Source organism: Sus scrofa, chromosome 1, assembly GCF_054392235.1.
Source record: "Sus scrofa isolate SSC_HxYL_T2T_F1_AM1 chromosome 1, Sscrofa_HxYL_maternal_Yorkshire_Landrace_v2.0, whole genome shotgun sequence".
In the NCBI taxonomy this organism is placed as follows: domain Eukaryota; kingdom Metazoa; phylum Chordata; class Mammalia; order Artiodactyla; family Suidae; genus Sus; species Sus scrofa.
The window spans coordinates 89,793,673-89,810,655 of NC_139383.1; the positions used below are offsets into that span (position 1 = coordinate 89,793,673).

At 36.7% G+C, this 16,983-nt stretch overlaps 1 long non-coding RNA gene across 2 annotated transcripts in view; it reads right to left on the bottom strand.

Annotated features, from left to right (window-relative positions):
• LOC146406183 (uncharacterized) overlaps positions 1–16,983 on the bottom strand; it is a 53,610-nt gene that overhangs the window by 24,097 nt on the left and 12,530 nt on the right. For both annotated transcript variants that reach the window (XR_014808023.1, XR_014808024.1), the window contains one exon: positions 14,447–14,589. This is a non-coding gene — a long non-coding RNA (uncharacterized LOC146406183). Of the gene's footprint in view, positions 1–14,446; positions 14,590–16,983 lie in introns of those variants that run through there.

The following is a 16,983-nucleotide window of genomic DNA, read 5'->3' on the forward strand; positions in this document are numbered from 1 at the left end:
TGTGGTTTTCCAGGTTTCCCAGCAATACTTGCTGAAAAGACTGTCTTTTTCCCATTTCATGTTCTTGCCTCCCTTGTCAAAGATTACTTGACCAAAGGTGTCTGGGTTTATTTCTGGGTTATCTTCCATTGGTCTGTCTGTGTGTTTTGGTACCAGTACCACCCTATCTTGATGACTGTGGCTTTGTAATAGTGCCTGACGTCTGGGAGAGTTATGCCTCCTGCTTGGTTTTTGTTCCTCAGGATTGCTTTGGCAATTCTGGGTCTTTTGTGGTTCCATATAAATGTTTGAATTGTTTGTTCTAGTTCTGTGAAAAATGTCATGGGTAATTTGATAGGGATCACATTGAATCTCTAGCTAGCTTTGGGTCGTATGGCCATTTTTACAATATTAATTTTTCCAACCCAGGAGCATGGAATATCTTTCCATTTCTTGACATCTTCTGTAATTTCCTTGATTAATGTTTTATAGTTCTCAGCATATAATCCTTTACCTCCTTGGTCAGGTTTATTCCCAGGTATTTGATTTTTTGGGGTGCAATTTTAAAAGGTATTGTATTTTTGTATTCCTTTCTAATATTTCAATGTTAGTATACAGAAATGCGACTGATTTCTGAGTGTTAATCTTATATCCTGCTACATTGCTGAATTTGATAATCAGTTCAAGTAGTTTTTGGGTTGAGTTTTGGGGGTTTTCTATATATAGTATCATGTCATCTGCATACAGTGACAGTTTTATCTCTTCTCTTCCTACTTGGATACCTTTTATTTATTTTGTTTGATTGCTTTGGCTAGGACTTCCAGTACCATATTGAATAACAGTGGTGAGGGTAAGCATCCCTGTCTTAATTCAGATTTTAGTGGGAAGGCTTTCAGTTTTTCTCCATTGACTATTATATTTGCTGTGTTAAGGTATGTTCCCTTTGTACCCACTTTGGTAAGATTTTTTGTAATGAATGGATGTTGGACTTTGTCAGATGCTTTCTCTGCATCTACTGAGATGATCATGTGGTTTTTGACTTTTCTTTTTTTAATGTGGTATATGACGTTGATTGATTCGTGAATGTTGAACCATCCTTGTGCACCTGGGATGAATCCCACCTGGTCGTGGTTTAGGATGTTTTTATGTGTTGTTGGATTTGGTTAGCTAAAATTTTGTTGATAATTTTTGCATATACTCATCCAAGATATTGGCCTATAGTTTTCTTTTTTGGTGATATCTTTGTCTGGTTTTGGAATTAGGGTGATGGTGGCATCATGGAGTGTCTTTGGGAGTGTTCCTCCTTCTTCAACCTTTTGAAAAAGTTTAAGGAGGATGAGTATAAAATCCTCTTTGTAAGTTTGGTAGAATTCACCTATGACTTTTATTTGTGGGGAATGTTTTTATGACACATGCAATTTTATTTCTAGTGATTGGTTAGTTCAGTTGATCTATATCTTCTTGATTCAGTTTTGGCAGCCTGTAAGTATCTAGAAAGTTGTTAATTTCTTCTAGGTTGTCAACTTTGTTAGCATACAATTGTTCATAGTGTTCTCTCATGGTTTTTTTGTATTTTTGTAGTATCAGTGTGACTTCTCCTTTTTCATTTCTTATTTTGTTTATTTGGGGTTTTTTTCTCCCCTCTTTTTGGTGACTCTAGCCAGAGGTTTGTCAATTTTACCTCTTCAAAAACCCAGATCTTGGTTTTATTGATTTTTTCTATTGTTTTTTAATCCCTATTTTATTGTTTTCCTCTTTGATTTTAATGATTTCCTTCCTTCTGCTGACTTTAGGTTTTGTTTGTTTTTCTTTTTCTAATTCATTTAGGTAGTGGATTAAGTTGTGAATTTGAGATTTTTCTTCTTTTTTGAGGATATTTATTTGAAATGTAATTTTCCCTGATGGAGAACACTGCCTATATCTGCTATCTCCTCCCCCCAAATGGTCTATTATGTCACCAACATGTCTCCAGTGCTTATAAGAATGCATAAATTAGGTGCATAATAAATATTTGTTAAATGAATGATTAACTATATACTTCCACCCCAGCCTTACAAATGGTTCTTCTTGACTCAGCAACTTTCCAAACACTCTTTTCCAGAAAGGAAGCCTTTCAGAGACCCAAAATTTTGGCTGACTACTGCATATCTTTCAGTTCTACATCTAGAATAATTGGATAGTTACCCTTTATAATCATGTCTATAAAAGCCCCAGGAGAGTTTAATTCATTGGCCATTATAAAATGCTTTATCATCTCCAAATTTAAGGTTAGAAAGTGCCACATTATATGCTTATTTAAAATATCTTCCACATGAATTTAAGATTAATGTTACCACACAAAAAGTAGAAGCAATGGTGACTCCATGTGAGAATGGCACTAACTATTGTGTTTGGGTTGACAAGTCTTTCATCTGTTAAATTCTGAGAGTGTGAAGATACCTGAAATGTCTATTTATTCCCAGTTATTTCCCCAGGGAGTTTTAAAAGATTTTTCCAAGTAAGATTATTTTTGCATTCATTAAAAACACAGTTCAGTTATTACAATAAATTTATACAAGAGAAACAGAGATGGCATAAACTTATCCAAGGTTCAATGATTTTTGAACCCATGGCCATATTTCTTTACTAGGTTCTAGGCCATTATATAAATGGTAGTTTTACATTGTTAGAGGAGCATTTGAAAGAACCACTAAATATTAAAGAAGATTCTGCCTTTGAAAAACAAGTGAAATAAAGTTTAGTAGGGAGAGGGAAAAAGATGGCAGTGGAGGAGTAGGACATGGAGCTCACCTATTCCCACAAATTCATTGAAAATCCATCCATTTGTGGAAGTATTTGCCAGGAAAATTTGCTGAATGCTGCCAAAGTACCCAGGATTCCTACAGAGGAAGAAAAACTTCACAAACCTGGTTAGGACAAAAGAAAGAAGTAAAAAAAGTAAAAGGAGAAAAAAGAGCAGGTAAGGACCTGCACCCATGGGAGGGAGGTGGAAAAGGAAAAGAAAAAAGAAAAAAACTCCACACTTTGGGAAATCCCACACACCATGTGGAGATGAGCCAAGACAGAGGAAAAAGAACTTTGGAGTGTTGGAGAAGAATACAGCAATCAGTATAAAGCAGTTACAATAGAAATGTTCCTCTACAACTGGTCAGTGTCATCACCCTGCACTTCCCAATAATAAGCAGGGTTGGACAGGGGCCAGGAACTGAAACTTCAACTTTAGACATCAGACTCAGACAAAATCAAGGGTTGGCTGCCTGGGGAAAACTAGGATTGGTAACATGGAAACAGCCTGAGGTACTAGAGTCTAGAGTGACCACTAGACTTTGAAGCTGTAAGTTGAGGAATCCTGGTTGGGCTTGGAGGCCAGATGCCATTGTTGGGGGAGCTGGAGAGAACTGGTAAAGCTATTTCAGAAAGAGTGTAAAAGGTCCTGGGAGTCATAAAGGCCTGGTGGACAGGTGAAGAGCCATGACCTGCATAGAGGGTGGAGAAAGTGAACTTGGAAATGGCACAAAGGATCCTGAAAGTCATAAGAAGCCAGGTAGGCAAGTGGGAAGCCTAGAATGGCCCAGTTAAGGGACAAATTGAACCTGAAAAAAATACACACACAGCCTGGGAGACACAAACAGCCTGGCTGAGTGGTGGAGTGATCTTACGAATAGCACAAGCTCTGTAATTCCTGCCAACAGTCAAGCAGGGGACTGCACAAATAGTGTTTGCTGCATGGCTAACCAGAGGAGTATAGATGGGCCCACTGGTGTATGTTTTCTTTCACAACTGCAAAAGGTAGCACTCTACCATCAGCCTGGTAGGAGGAGAGACCAGTAGAAAGGTGCATGCCTTACAGCTACAGAGAAAGCCTCTTAGCAAAAGTTAGGGAAGAGCCCCTGCCTCTGGGGCTACAGAGAATGCCCCCTGGGTGGCTGCACCCCCACCCCAGTTACAGAGAACAGTCCCTAGAGCCTTCCTGACAAAGGGAGAAACTACAGGATCAACTGCTGATGTTGCCAACTATAGGAAAGCATCCTGAGGGCTACGTGGAAGCAGGAGGGGTCATGGGAACCAGTCCTGACCTTCCCCACCACAAAAAAAATACCCTGTGAACAACGAACAACTGCCAACACCCACACAGACCCTATTCTTAACATCCATTCATCTATGCATACCACTGTCCCATCACGAGCTTTAGATGCAAGGGAGCCACTACCACCCCTGGGAACTTCTAGAGGAGGCACCAGCTGCTACATCTACACACTTTTCATCAAGGAGATAATAAATATAGAAAGTTCAACACTATGAGATGACAAAGAAATAGCTTTCAGACAAAGAAACAAGAAGAGAAGAGAAGATAGTTTACATACCTGAAAAAAGAATTCAGAGTGATGATAGAAAAGATGATCCAAGACCTTGGAAAATAAATGGAGACACAGATAGATAAGTTACAAGTGATAGTTAATGAAGAGCTAAAGACCAAAAGAATGAGCAAGCAAAGCAGCACAATATCTGAAATGAAGAATACACTAGAATGAATCAAATGCAGGATAATGGAGGCAGAAGAATGAATAAGTGACATGGAAGACAGAGTGGTAGAAATCACTGCCACAAGAAAAAAATAAAGAAAAAAGAATGAAAAGAACCAAGCAGAGTATAAGAAATTTCTGGGACAACATTAAATGTATCTACATTCTCATCATAAGGGTTCCAGAAGGAGGATAGAGAAAGGGCCAGAGAAAATATTTGAAGAGATTATAGCTGAAAACTTCCCAAGCATGGAAAAAGAAAGGTTCATTCAAGTTGAGGAAGCACAGAGAATCCCACACAGGATAGACCCAAAGAGGAACACAGGGAGACACATACTAATCAAACTGACAAAAATTAAATACCAAGAAAAAATACCAAAAGTCACAAGGGAAAAGCAACAAATAACATAAAAAGGAACCCCCATAGGATAACAGCTGATCTTTCAGAAGAGATTCTGCAGGATAGAAGGGAGTGGCAAGATATATTTAAGGTGATGAAGGGGAAGAACCTAGAACCTAAGAATATTATACCCAGCAAGGCTCTCAGTCAGATTTGACAAGTATATCAAAAGCTTTTCAAACAAGCAAAAGCTAAAAGAATTCAGCACCTACAAAACAGCTCTACAATAGCTAGTAAAGGAACTTCTCTAAACATAAAAGAAAAAGTCATAATTAGAAACAAGAAAATTTCAAATGAGAAAACTCACTGGTAGAGAAAAAGATAATATAAAGGTAGAAAATCACCTATTGACAAATATAATATCAAAATTAGCAGGTATTAGAAGAGCAGAAGACAAAGGCAGAACATTAAAAATGCATTTGTAAATAAGAGAACCACAACCCAAAACAATTCTGTACACACATAGATGGTCATATCCAAATCTAATGGGAAACACAAACCAGAAACTACAATAGACACACGCATAAGAAAGAAAAAGCAATCCAAAGACAACACTAAACATAGTCAACAAATCAAGAGATGGCAACAAAAGAAAGGAAGAAAAAAATAAGCCCTAAAATAATAATTCAAAGCAATTAATAAAATGGCAATAAATATATATTTATCCATAATTACACAGAATGTAAATGGAGTAAATCCTCCAAAAGACATAGACTGGCTGAGCAGATACAAAAAAAAGACCCATATATATGCTGTTTACAAGAGACCCACTTCAGACCCAAAGATACACACAGACTGAAAGTGAAGGGATAGAAGAAAATATTACATGCAAATGAAAATCAAAGGAAAGTAGGACTAGCAATACTGATATCAGACAAAATAGACTTTAAAATAAAGAAAATACAGGAGACAAAGAAGGACACTACATAATGATCAAAGGAATAATCCAAGAAGAAGATATAATAATTGTAAATATACATGCACCTAACATAGGAATACCTCAATATATAAGGCAACTGGTGACAGCCATAAAAGGAGAAATTGACAGCAACGCAATAATAGTGGGGGACTTTAACAACCCACTTACATCAAAGGACAGATCATGCAGAGAATCAACGAGGAAACACAGGCCTTAAATGACACACTAGACCAGATAGATTTAACTGATATTTATAGAACTTTTCATCCCAAAACAGCAGAATATACATTCTTCTCAAGTGTACACAGAACATTCTCCAGGATAGATCACATTTTGAGCCACACAGATCAGTCTTGGTAAATTTTAAAAAGTTGAAATTACCACATGCATTTTCTCTGATGACAATGCTATGAGACTAGAAATCAACTACAAGAGAAAAAAAAAAACAGCAAAAAATACAATTCCTGGAAGCCAAACAATATTCAACTAAACAACAAATGGATCATTGAAGAAATCAAAGAGGAAATCAAAAGATATTTAGAGACAAATGAAAATGAAGATACAACAACCCAAAACCAATGGGACACAGCAAAAGCAGTTCTAAGAGGAAAGTTTATAGCAATACAATCTTACCTCATGAAAGAAGAAAATGCTCAAATAAACAACATAACCTTACACCTAAAACAACTAGATAGGGAAGCCCAGACAAAGCCCAAAACTAGCAGAAGGAAAGAAATCATAAAGATCAGAGCAAACATAAATGAAATAAAGACAAAGAAAACAATATAGAAGATCAATGAAACCAAAAGTTAGTTCTTTGAAAAGATCAAACATAACTGATAAACCCTTATCCAGACATCAAGAAAAAAGGAAGAGGGCTCAAATCAATAAAATTAGAAATGAAAAAGGAGAAATTACAACTGATTCCATAGAATTACAAATGATCATAAGAGACTACTCTAAACAACTATATACCAATGAAATGGACAATCTGAAAGAAATGGACAGATTCTTGCAAAGGTACCAAGACTGAACAAGGAAGAAATTGAAAATTTGAACAGATCAATGGCAAGTGCCAAAATTGAAAATGTGATTAAGAACACTCCAAAAAGCAAAAGTCCAGGACTTACTGGCTACTCAACTGAATTCTATCAAACAAAGAAGAGTTAATACCTATTCTTTTGAAACTCTTTTTAAAAACAGTGGAGAAAGGGACACTCCCAAGCTCATTCTATGAGACTGCCATCACTCTGTTACCAAAACCAGACAAGGATACCACCAAAAAAATATATAAAATTACAGACCAATATCACTGAGGAACATAGATACAAAAATCCTCAACAAAGTTCTAGCAAACTGAATTTGAACATATTTTTAAAGTATTATAAATCATGATCAAGTGGGATTTATCCCAGGGATGCAAGCATTCTTCAATATCTGCAGATCAGTCTATGTGATACTCCACATCAACAAACTGAAAAATAAAATCCATATGATCATCTCAATATATGCAGGAAAGGCTTTTGACAAAATTCAACACTCATTTCTGATAAAAACTCTTCAAAGAATGGGTATAGAGGGGAACTTCCTCAATATAAACAAAGCCATAACTAACATCATTCTCAATGGTGAAAAACTGAAAGCATTTCCACTAAGATCAGGAACAAGACAAGGATGTCCACTTTAACCAATGTTATTCCACATAGTTTTGGAAGTCCTATCCATGGCAGTCAGAGAAAAAAAAGAAAGAATAAGAATCCAAAAAGGAAAAGAAGTAAAACTTTTCACTGCTTGCAGATGACATGATACTGTACCTAGAAAACCCTAAAGACAGCACCAGAAAATTATTAGAACTCATCAATGAATTTGGCAAAGTTGCAGGCTACAAACTTAATACACAGAAATCAACTGCAGTTCTGTATACTAACAATGAAAGATCATAAAGAAAAATAAGAGAAACCATCCCATTTACCATCACACCAATAGAATAGAATACCTAGGAATAAACCTACCCAAAGAGACAAAAGATCTATACTCTGAAATTTATAAGATTCTTACAAAAGAAATCAAAGATGACACAAACAGATGGAAGATAAACCATGTTCTTGGATTGGAAGAATCAATATTGTCAAAATGACTATACTACCCAAGGCAATCTACACATTCAGTGCAATCCCTATCAAATTACCAAGGACATTCTTCACAGAACTAGAAGAGAATATCTTAAAATTTGTATGGAAACACAAGATACCCCAAATAGCCAAAGCAATACTGAAAAAGAAAAATGAAAATGGAAGAATCAAGCTCCCTGACTTCAGACAATACTACAAAGCTAAAGTTATCAAAACAATATAGTACTGGCACAGAAACAGAAATATAGATCAATGGAACAGGATAGAAAGCCCAGAAATAAACTCAAGCACCTGTGGTCAATGAATCTATGACAAAGGAGGCAAGAACATACAGTGGAAGATAGTCTTTTCAATAAATGGTGCTGGGCCCGATAGCTTAGCTTAGCTGAACTTACTGTAGAATGTGGTGTATTTTGGTAGCACGGAGAATTTTGAATTCTCAGGTTTAGGTTCGAGTCCTATTGTTCTAGAAATAAGAGGGTTTAAACCTCTATTTTTTACTCTATCAAAGTAACTCTTTTATCAGACATATTTCTATGTTTGTGGGGGAAATAGCTACATGTAAAAGAATGAAAATAGAACACTATCTAACACCATACACAAAAATAAACTCAAAATGGATTAAAGACCTAAATATAAAGCTAGATACCATAAAACTCCTAGGGAAAACATAGGCAGAATGCTCTTCTTTGACATAAATCACAGCAATATCTTGTTTAATCTACCTCCTAAAATAATGACAATAAAGACACAAATAAACCAGTGGGATCAAATTAATCAAAAGCCCTTGCTGTACAGTGGGAAAATAAAATAAAAAAAAATTAATCAAAAGCTTTTGCAAAGGATACTATTTTAAAAAACCAAAAAGACAACCTTCAGAATGTAAAAAAACTTTGCAAATGATGCAAAAGACAAGGGTCTTTTATCCAAAATATACAAAAGCTCATACAACTCAACAACAAAAAAACAAACAACCCAATCAAAAAATGGGCAGAAGACCTAAATAGACAATTATCCAAAGAAGGCATATAGATGGCCAACAGGCACATGAAAAAATGCTCAACACCACCAATTATTATAGAAATGTAAATCAAAACTACAATGAGGTACCTCCTTGCACGAGTCAGAATGACCACCATTAACAGGTCAACAAATAACAAATGCTGGAAAGGGTGATGAGAAAAATGTACCATCCTCCACCATTGGTGGGAATGTAAATTGGTACAACCACTATTTAAAACAGTATGGAGGTACCTCAGGAAACTAAATATAGAGCTATCATATGATTCATCAATTCCACTGCTGGACATATATCCAGAAAAAACTTTCACTGAAAAAGATACATGGATCCCTATGTTCATAGCAGCACTATTCACAGGTAAGCAACCTAAAGGTAAGCAACCTAAATGTCCATGAACAGATGAATGGATTAAGAAGATGTGGTACATATATACAGTGTAATATTACTTAGGCATGAAAAGACAAACTAATGCCATTTGCAGCAACATGGACGAATCCAGAGACTTTCATAATATGTAACATAAGCCAGAAAGAAAAAGACAAATACTACATGATATCACTTATTTGTGGAATCTAAAATATGGCATAGATGATCCTATCTACAAAACAGAAACAGATCATGGCCAAGGAGAACAGATTTCTGGTTCTCTGGGGGAGAAAGGAAGGAATGAGATGGACAGGCAGTTTGGGATGTGTGGATGTAAACTATTATATTTGGAATGGATAGGCAATGGGGCACTATGGTTCAGCACAGGGAACTGTGCTATACAATAGAAATTGAAGAAACAATGTAAATCAACTATGCTTTAATTTTTTTAAAAAAAGAAACACACACACACAAAAGATTGGTAGGTGAGTATTAACCCACTAGGAAATCTCCTAGAAATGGATCATCTCAAGAATCATTTCAAGAATTTGTTCAAACCTTTGTTCTTCTATTGCTTTTTTTCTATCCCTTTCTAGGAGTTACAAGGCAGGCTAGAGTGTGAAGGGCATCCAATCTGCCCACCATGAGAACCCATCTACTAACTCACTTCCTGTCATGGAATTCCTTCATCTCTGCCAGTGATTAATAGCTTAAGAAATATCTAAAATTAGATGTCTACAGTAGAGTATTCAAAGATGACCAGACATTTGACATATCCAATGAAATACAAATCCACTGGCTTTAATTAGATTAGAAAATGATAACTGTCAAGCAATCATAGGTGAAGAGCTAAAACTGTGTAGCCAAAAAGTGTAGCCTTCAAGGAATCTAGACCCCCAAAGCTAGATATCATGAAGGCTGCTCAGCTGAGCTAACTTAAGAAAGTATATAATTATTCATTGCAAACCTCCTGGACCTAGCCTGATCCTGGCACATAAGAAGAGTATCACAGTGGAAAGTGACATCCACTGTGACATCATCTAAAACAAATAAATGTCCATCAACAGAAGAGTAGATAAAAGATGTGGTATATGTATACAATGGAATATTACTCAACCATTAAAAGAGTGAAATAATGCTATTTGCAGCAACATGGATGGACCTAAAAATTATCATACTAAGTGAAATTAAACAGTGAAAGACAACATCATATTATAACACTTATATGTGAAATCTCAAAAAAAATGAATTTATTTGCAGAGCAGAATCACAGGCATTGAAGAAAACCTTAGGGTTACCAAACGGTACGGGTGGGGGAGAGATGGACCAGGGAGTTGGGACTGGCATATGCACAGTGAAGTATATGGAATGACTGCTCAACAGGAACCTGCTGTATAGCACAGAGAACCCTACCCAATATTCTGTGATAATCTAAGGGGGAAAATAATCTGAAAGAGAATGGATGTATGTACATGTATAACTGAATTACTATGTTGTGCAGCAGTAATGATAACAACACTGCTAATCAACTATACTTCAATAAATATTTTTTAAAATGGGGAAAAATATATTGGTACCCTAGTAACAATCAATAGACTTTGTTATTAATATTATCAGTATGAACTCAGGAATTTTACATGTTTGAATTTTTTCAATCCATTCCAGTCATTAACGCTTTTTCGATTTAAAATTTTATAATTATATTCTGTGAGTATATTTGTTCTACATTGTTTAAATAAACATTTTTATTGAAATATAGGGTTAAACATAAAAGTACACCAAAGAGTACAATTTGATTCCTCAAAGTAACTATAACCATATAGCCACAACCAGATCAAGAAATAAGTCATTACCGGCAATCCCAGAGGTCCCCCTCTAGACACTATGACATACTTTTTATCTTGAGCCTATCATCATGTTATCTTTCCTTTTTTATGACTTGGCATGAATGGATTCACACAATATGTCCTCTTTTGGATCTGGCTCTTTCATTCAGCATTATGTTTGTGAGGTCTGTCCTTTCATTAAATGCAGAGGTAGTCTGTATATTTTCATGGCTATATCATAATCAATTGTCTGATTATAGAGCAACATATTTACCCATTCTAATTAGTGTATCTTTTGGTTGTTTCCAGATCTTAGCTTTCAAGAATTTATATTAGCTTCTACAAGTAGTCTTTTAGGTGTATTGGATATAAAAATCTATGGAATTATACTGGGTAGGTAACTAGGAATGGAATCACTGAGTCAAAGAATGTTCATATGTTATACTGTAGTGGATACTGTCAATAAGTTCTCCAAAGTGTAAATTTACAATTTGCACTCTCACCAAGAGGGTTAAAGAGTCTTGATTACTCCACATACTTGCCACCATGTGACACTTGAAATTTTGACACTATTCTTCAACTTCTTAATTTTAGCTAGTTTTTTAGGTGTTTAGTGGGAATTTAATGAAGTTTTCATGAGCATTTTCCTGCTAACTAATGAATTTTGACACATTTATCTATGTCAATTTTCCATGTAAATTTTCCATTTAGATAGCATCTTTTCTTACCCTTGCTAGTCAATGGAATTAATTGCAGGGAGGGCTTTTGGGTTAGCATTCATATAATTCTCATATTCTGAGCCCACTTTGAAAGGTCTCTCTAACTCTTCCCCAAACCTCCTTATTATTTTCCTTCAAGTATGTGTCTTTCATTAACTGAACAAAAAGTCATCTCTATCAATTGCATGTCTTTTAAGTTCCTGACCGTTCGTTCAGCCAAACCAATTACCACATCCTATAAATTGAGATAGAGCCATGCCTCCAAGATCTCTCTTTCTAGAAAATGTGGACAAAGTTTGAGTAACTACCCCTAGGACTAGTTGCATCCTCCACTGACACACAGGCCATACCTGAGGGACTGCAATGCCAGCACACCTTGGGCTGACACACTCAGGCAACCTGACACAGCCAAAGCTATGAGTTAAAGAAGCAGGCACGTTATGAGTGTGAGTCAGCTCTTCAGGTATCTTATTTTTTTGCCTCAAGATCTGCTCAAACCTAGCCCCACAGCACCACTTAATCTGATAAAGGAGTCATGCTGGGCATGCTCCAACTTTATAGCTTGATAAACATCAATGGACAGCTTTTGTTGCATGATCACCCAGTGAACTACGATAAGACTCTGGTCTCTCCCAAATCTTAGTGGCAAAGCAAGGGGTCTTTCTCAAGAGGAAAAGAGTTGTTTGCTGAAGAGGATCTAATTTCTCTAAAGTCCTGGGGACTACTGCAATTATTTTCTAATTGGAGTTTAGCACAGCTTCATAAAAATTCTGATTTTCCAAGACACTTCAGACATCATTGGGCCTTGAGTGCTGACCAACCAGCTAAAGATCCACAGAAATGATCCAGTGAAAGGACTATAGCCATGGATATAGAAAATAAACTCAACATCTTATACCTCTGGCAAAATTAACCGAGGGCATTACTCTTAAAACTATAGTCACTATTGTGTCTAGGTAATAGATTTGGTTAGCAGAACTGTCTCTAACACCTACAACCTGAATTGATTCTGAACAAAGCCTGCTTCTTCATATTATTAGTTTTTGACACAAAGTTCTGGGGCAGGTGTATTGATCTGCATAGCCTAGATCATATGTCTCCACAGTAGCTGAGAGGGATACTGAGAAAGCAAATACCTAGCTTTTTTTCAGACATTTCTGGACATAAGGGGATTTAAATTCTGAGCAGTCAAAATGAATATGAAAAGTCTCCTTCATTAGGCATTCAATAGATGTCCATTGCTCTGAATGAAATTTACCCCACTCCTATCCTTTCACACTAGGATAAAATGTGAGAAAGTGAGCCAAGTTTTAACAGCTGGTCCCACAGCACAAGGACATCTGGGAATCTGACCCTGAATGTACTCCTTGCAACACTGCTCTCCAGAATATAGTAGGTTAATATAAATATATGATTTAACTGTGTGTGATTCTTTAACCATCAGATTGTACTTTGTTAAGGAAATAAATTATGATCTCTTTGTACATATGATTGAACTCCCTGTTACAAAAAAAATCTTGGATTTTTGTGTCAGCACTATTTATATTATGAGATGAAAATCGAACAAGCTTGATGAATTTATTGATGAATTTAGTCTGTAACCCTAAGTAGTTCTTAGTTCAGGCAGATTGACCTTCCAATTCAAAAAGCATTGTCCAGCATCCAATTCATCTTTATTTCCATGCTCTGCCTTCTACAGACAGTGCATAATGCCCAATGACACCCCCCAAACACACAAACACACACACGAGCAAACTCCATCTATACTGATAGCAGAATATCTGCTTTAGTTTTAAGCCTGAGAGATGCAGTGGTGCATATTTCAGTAACTGTTATCAAAGAAAGTGGAAGCTTCTCTTTCCAGAAAACTTAGCAAATATCTCCTCACATCTTTGATTGGTTTCCGTGTCCATCTCTGAACCCACCTGGTATTGTGACAGGGAAACTGGATGGCCAGCTTGCTTGAAAAGTATCAAAACTCAACCTAGAAACCAGGAATGGGTAAATACTCCCCCTTCAACCTAAGCATGAAAAAGAATGGATCTGCTCTTCTCAGGTGGCTGCAGAGCGAGAAGGCTGAACTCTAACCACCAAATCCCAAGGGCCAGCAGGCTTGGGGTAGGTCCCAAGTCCTTATTTCTTTGGAGAAAAAATTTGGCAAAGAGGAAGGAGGCAAATAAAGTGTTTATTAAGAGAGAATAGAGAGGAGATAGGTAGGGAGAAAGCACATTGGACTCAGAGAGCAGACAGACAGACAAAGTGCCAAGTGCCAATTGCTTTGAGGTGGTTTAAAGCACTTGCATGGGGGCAGGCCTTCCAGGCTTCCTCTGGCCAAACCTGATGCTTTGTCTGGCCTCTAGTTAATGGATGGCCTGACTCAGGCCCTCCCCCACTTGAACATGGATCTTTTTACCAAGATGGATTCTAGCACCAAGGTCTAGCCCAAGTTGACAAGACGGACTACGGTCTGGGGCCCCTCCCTCCTCTGAGTAACTTTCTGTATACATGTAGTTTAGGAGGTCTCCTTGACCTCAAGAGTGAGAAATATGTGATCTCTTTACCTTTCATCCAGGCAAGAGTCTGCTCCTCTTCATTCCTTATTCCTGCTCTCATCTTTATCTTGAAGTATCTGTCCACTGGGAACAGATTCCAGTTGCTCAGCCTGGGACCCATCCGTCTTCTGCCTCACCACCAAGGGAGATGTCTTAGAAAGTCAGGTAGGGTTGGTATCAAAGGAAGGAAATAGGTATGAGAAGACACATAACAAAAGCCCAAATATATTGTATTCCCTGTGTAATCGCAGCTATCTCCTTTTTTTGGTGATTAAAAACTTATGGTCCATTCAACACTATTACTATAATGTCATTTTAAAGGATTAAATGATTTTTCAGTGATGGAACATATTCATAATTCCTATTGATTATCTTTCTCCAATGGTTGTATGCTTACTGTTACAAAAAAAGTCCAAAAGCTCAGAGCTAATGTTTCTATTTGACTCAGCATTGATGATATTAAACACTGCTCTTGGAGACACCAAGGGGTGTCACGTACAAAATTTGCAGTTTACCTGTGCCCTTTGACTGTTCTTTAGATCAAACTTCAAGATATTTCCAGAGCTAGGAATGATCTCCGAAATTATTGTGAAAATCATCTCTCTAGTTCAAATATTCTAAATTGAGGGTGCTGAAAATTGTAATCACTTAGCAACTTCTGTCTCTAAAAATGTCTTGAACTTGCGGATTTTCATGTCTTAAAAAGTGACACCACTTTGTGTGGTGTATCTGTTCTTTCTTTCTCTGAGAGTTCTCTTGAGTCATCAAAACCAATCCCTGAACTGTCACAGCAGCTTAAGAAGTCTGTACTTCTACAATACAATTATATTTCATGAAAAATCAATAGTATGCTAAAATGTTTAAAAAAATAAAAAACAGCTAAAGTCTCCCATACTGGCTGACACCGACTTATTACAGCTAAGCTCACTGTCTCTGGCACCCAACTGAGTGACTGGAATAATGCATTTTTATCGACTGGTGACAACCTTTGAATAGGAAGCAGACTAGAAAGGAGGGGAAGGAGACAGGTATGTCACTTGGGTGCAGAAACAGGCAGCATGACATTTGGCTTCCTCTGTACCTGGGCTCTGAAGGGAAACCAGGCAAGCTGCCAGCTTTCATTCTGACACCCCAGAGGCAAAATACATGCTGAGATGGCACTGCCACTTTGAGGCAGGAGAGACATTTTTGCCTTTGTGGACGCCCTCTCTGGAAGTGCATGGGGCTTGAAGCCACTGGATTTCTGCACTGCCCATCTTACTCAGCAAACTAGGGATGAGAGAGTGCAAGGGAAGCATTTTCCTATTCACTTTTCACATCCTGTCATTTGCCATGACCTCAGGGATAGACTACACGGCATTTGTCAAAGTAGCAGAGACAACCTGTCTGGGGAGCCTTTGTTCAGGTTGTTCTCTAATTTGGGATGGCAGCAGTCCATAGAAACAGCTCCAGCAAATGTGGAGAAGAAAACCAGAGGCTCTCTGCCTTTGTAATCATCTTATTTCTGATGATGCTGCACTATATTAAGAGAATTAAAACTTAATTTAATTAAGTTTTAATTAAAGGTCAAACCTGTCTAAAGGAACTTCCCCCTGGAGAGTAAATGTCTTTTGTAAAGTAGTGAAATAGACCAAACGTTTCATGTAAAAGTCTTCCCTTCCACATATCTCATTATTTACCAAGCCACAGAGACTTCTCATATTTTTGCATTATGATTATATCGTTAGAACATTAGAGAAAATATTTGTATCACTTAAAAGATTTGCCAACATCCCAGTGCCTTTGACTATCCTATACATTCCAATCTTTGGCACTGGAATTCACATTATAATCATAGTGTAAATCACTATCATCTTAGAGTAAATAACATTTACGTTCTTCCTGATTACACAGAACATTATTTAATAAATGTGATTTCAATTTGTTCCCTGTATGTAATAGAAATAATTTTATTTTGTATTATCCAGTTGAGTTGGTGAACAATATTCCACTAAATAATTCTTCTACTGTTAGACATTTAAACTGTTCCCAATTATATTATAAATAATGCTGCAATTAACATCTTGCAATGGGGAAATGGGTGAAAAAAGGTTTGTTTTTCTAATTAAAAAAGCAACACGGGCTCACTTCATAAAATATGGAAAATAAAGTAAAACTTAAAAACAAAGAAAATCACCACTGCCCAGAAGTAACTATTTTTACCTGGGAAGTATCCTTCCAGCATTTATTTCTGTGCATTTAAGAAATTTTTTTAATGTGATAATATTATATATAGTACTTTATATCCTTTTGCTTCACAATAAATCATGTGTATTTCTCCATGTAAATAAAGTCTGATAGGCTTCAGCTTTATAAACAGTCATATCTGAGTCTGAATCTAATTTCCATAATTTACCAGATATGTAGCTTTGGGTATTATATAAGAACTCCAGGCATTAGGTTATTATGAGGAGTAAATCCTGAAATGTATTTAAGTGCATTAAGTTGTATGTATTAGTACACACTAAATGCAGTAGTCCCCTCTTTTGCTTGGGGACATATGGCCA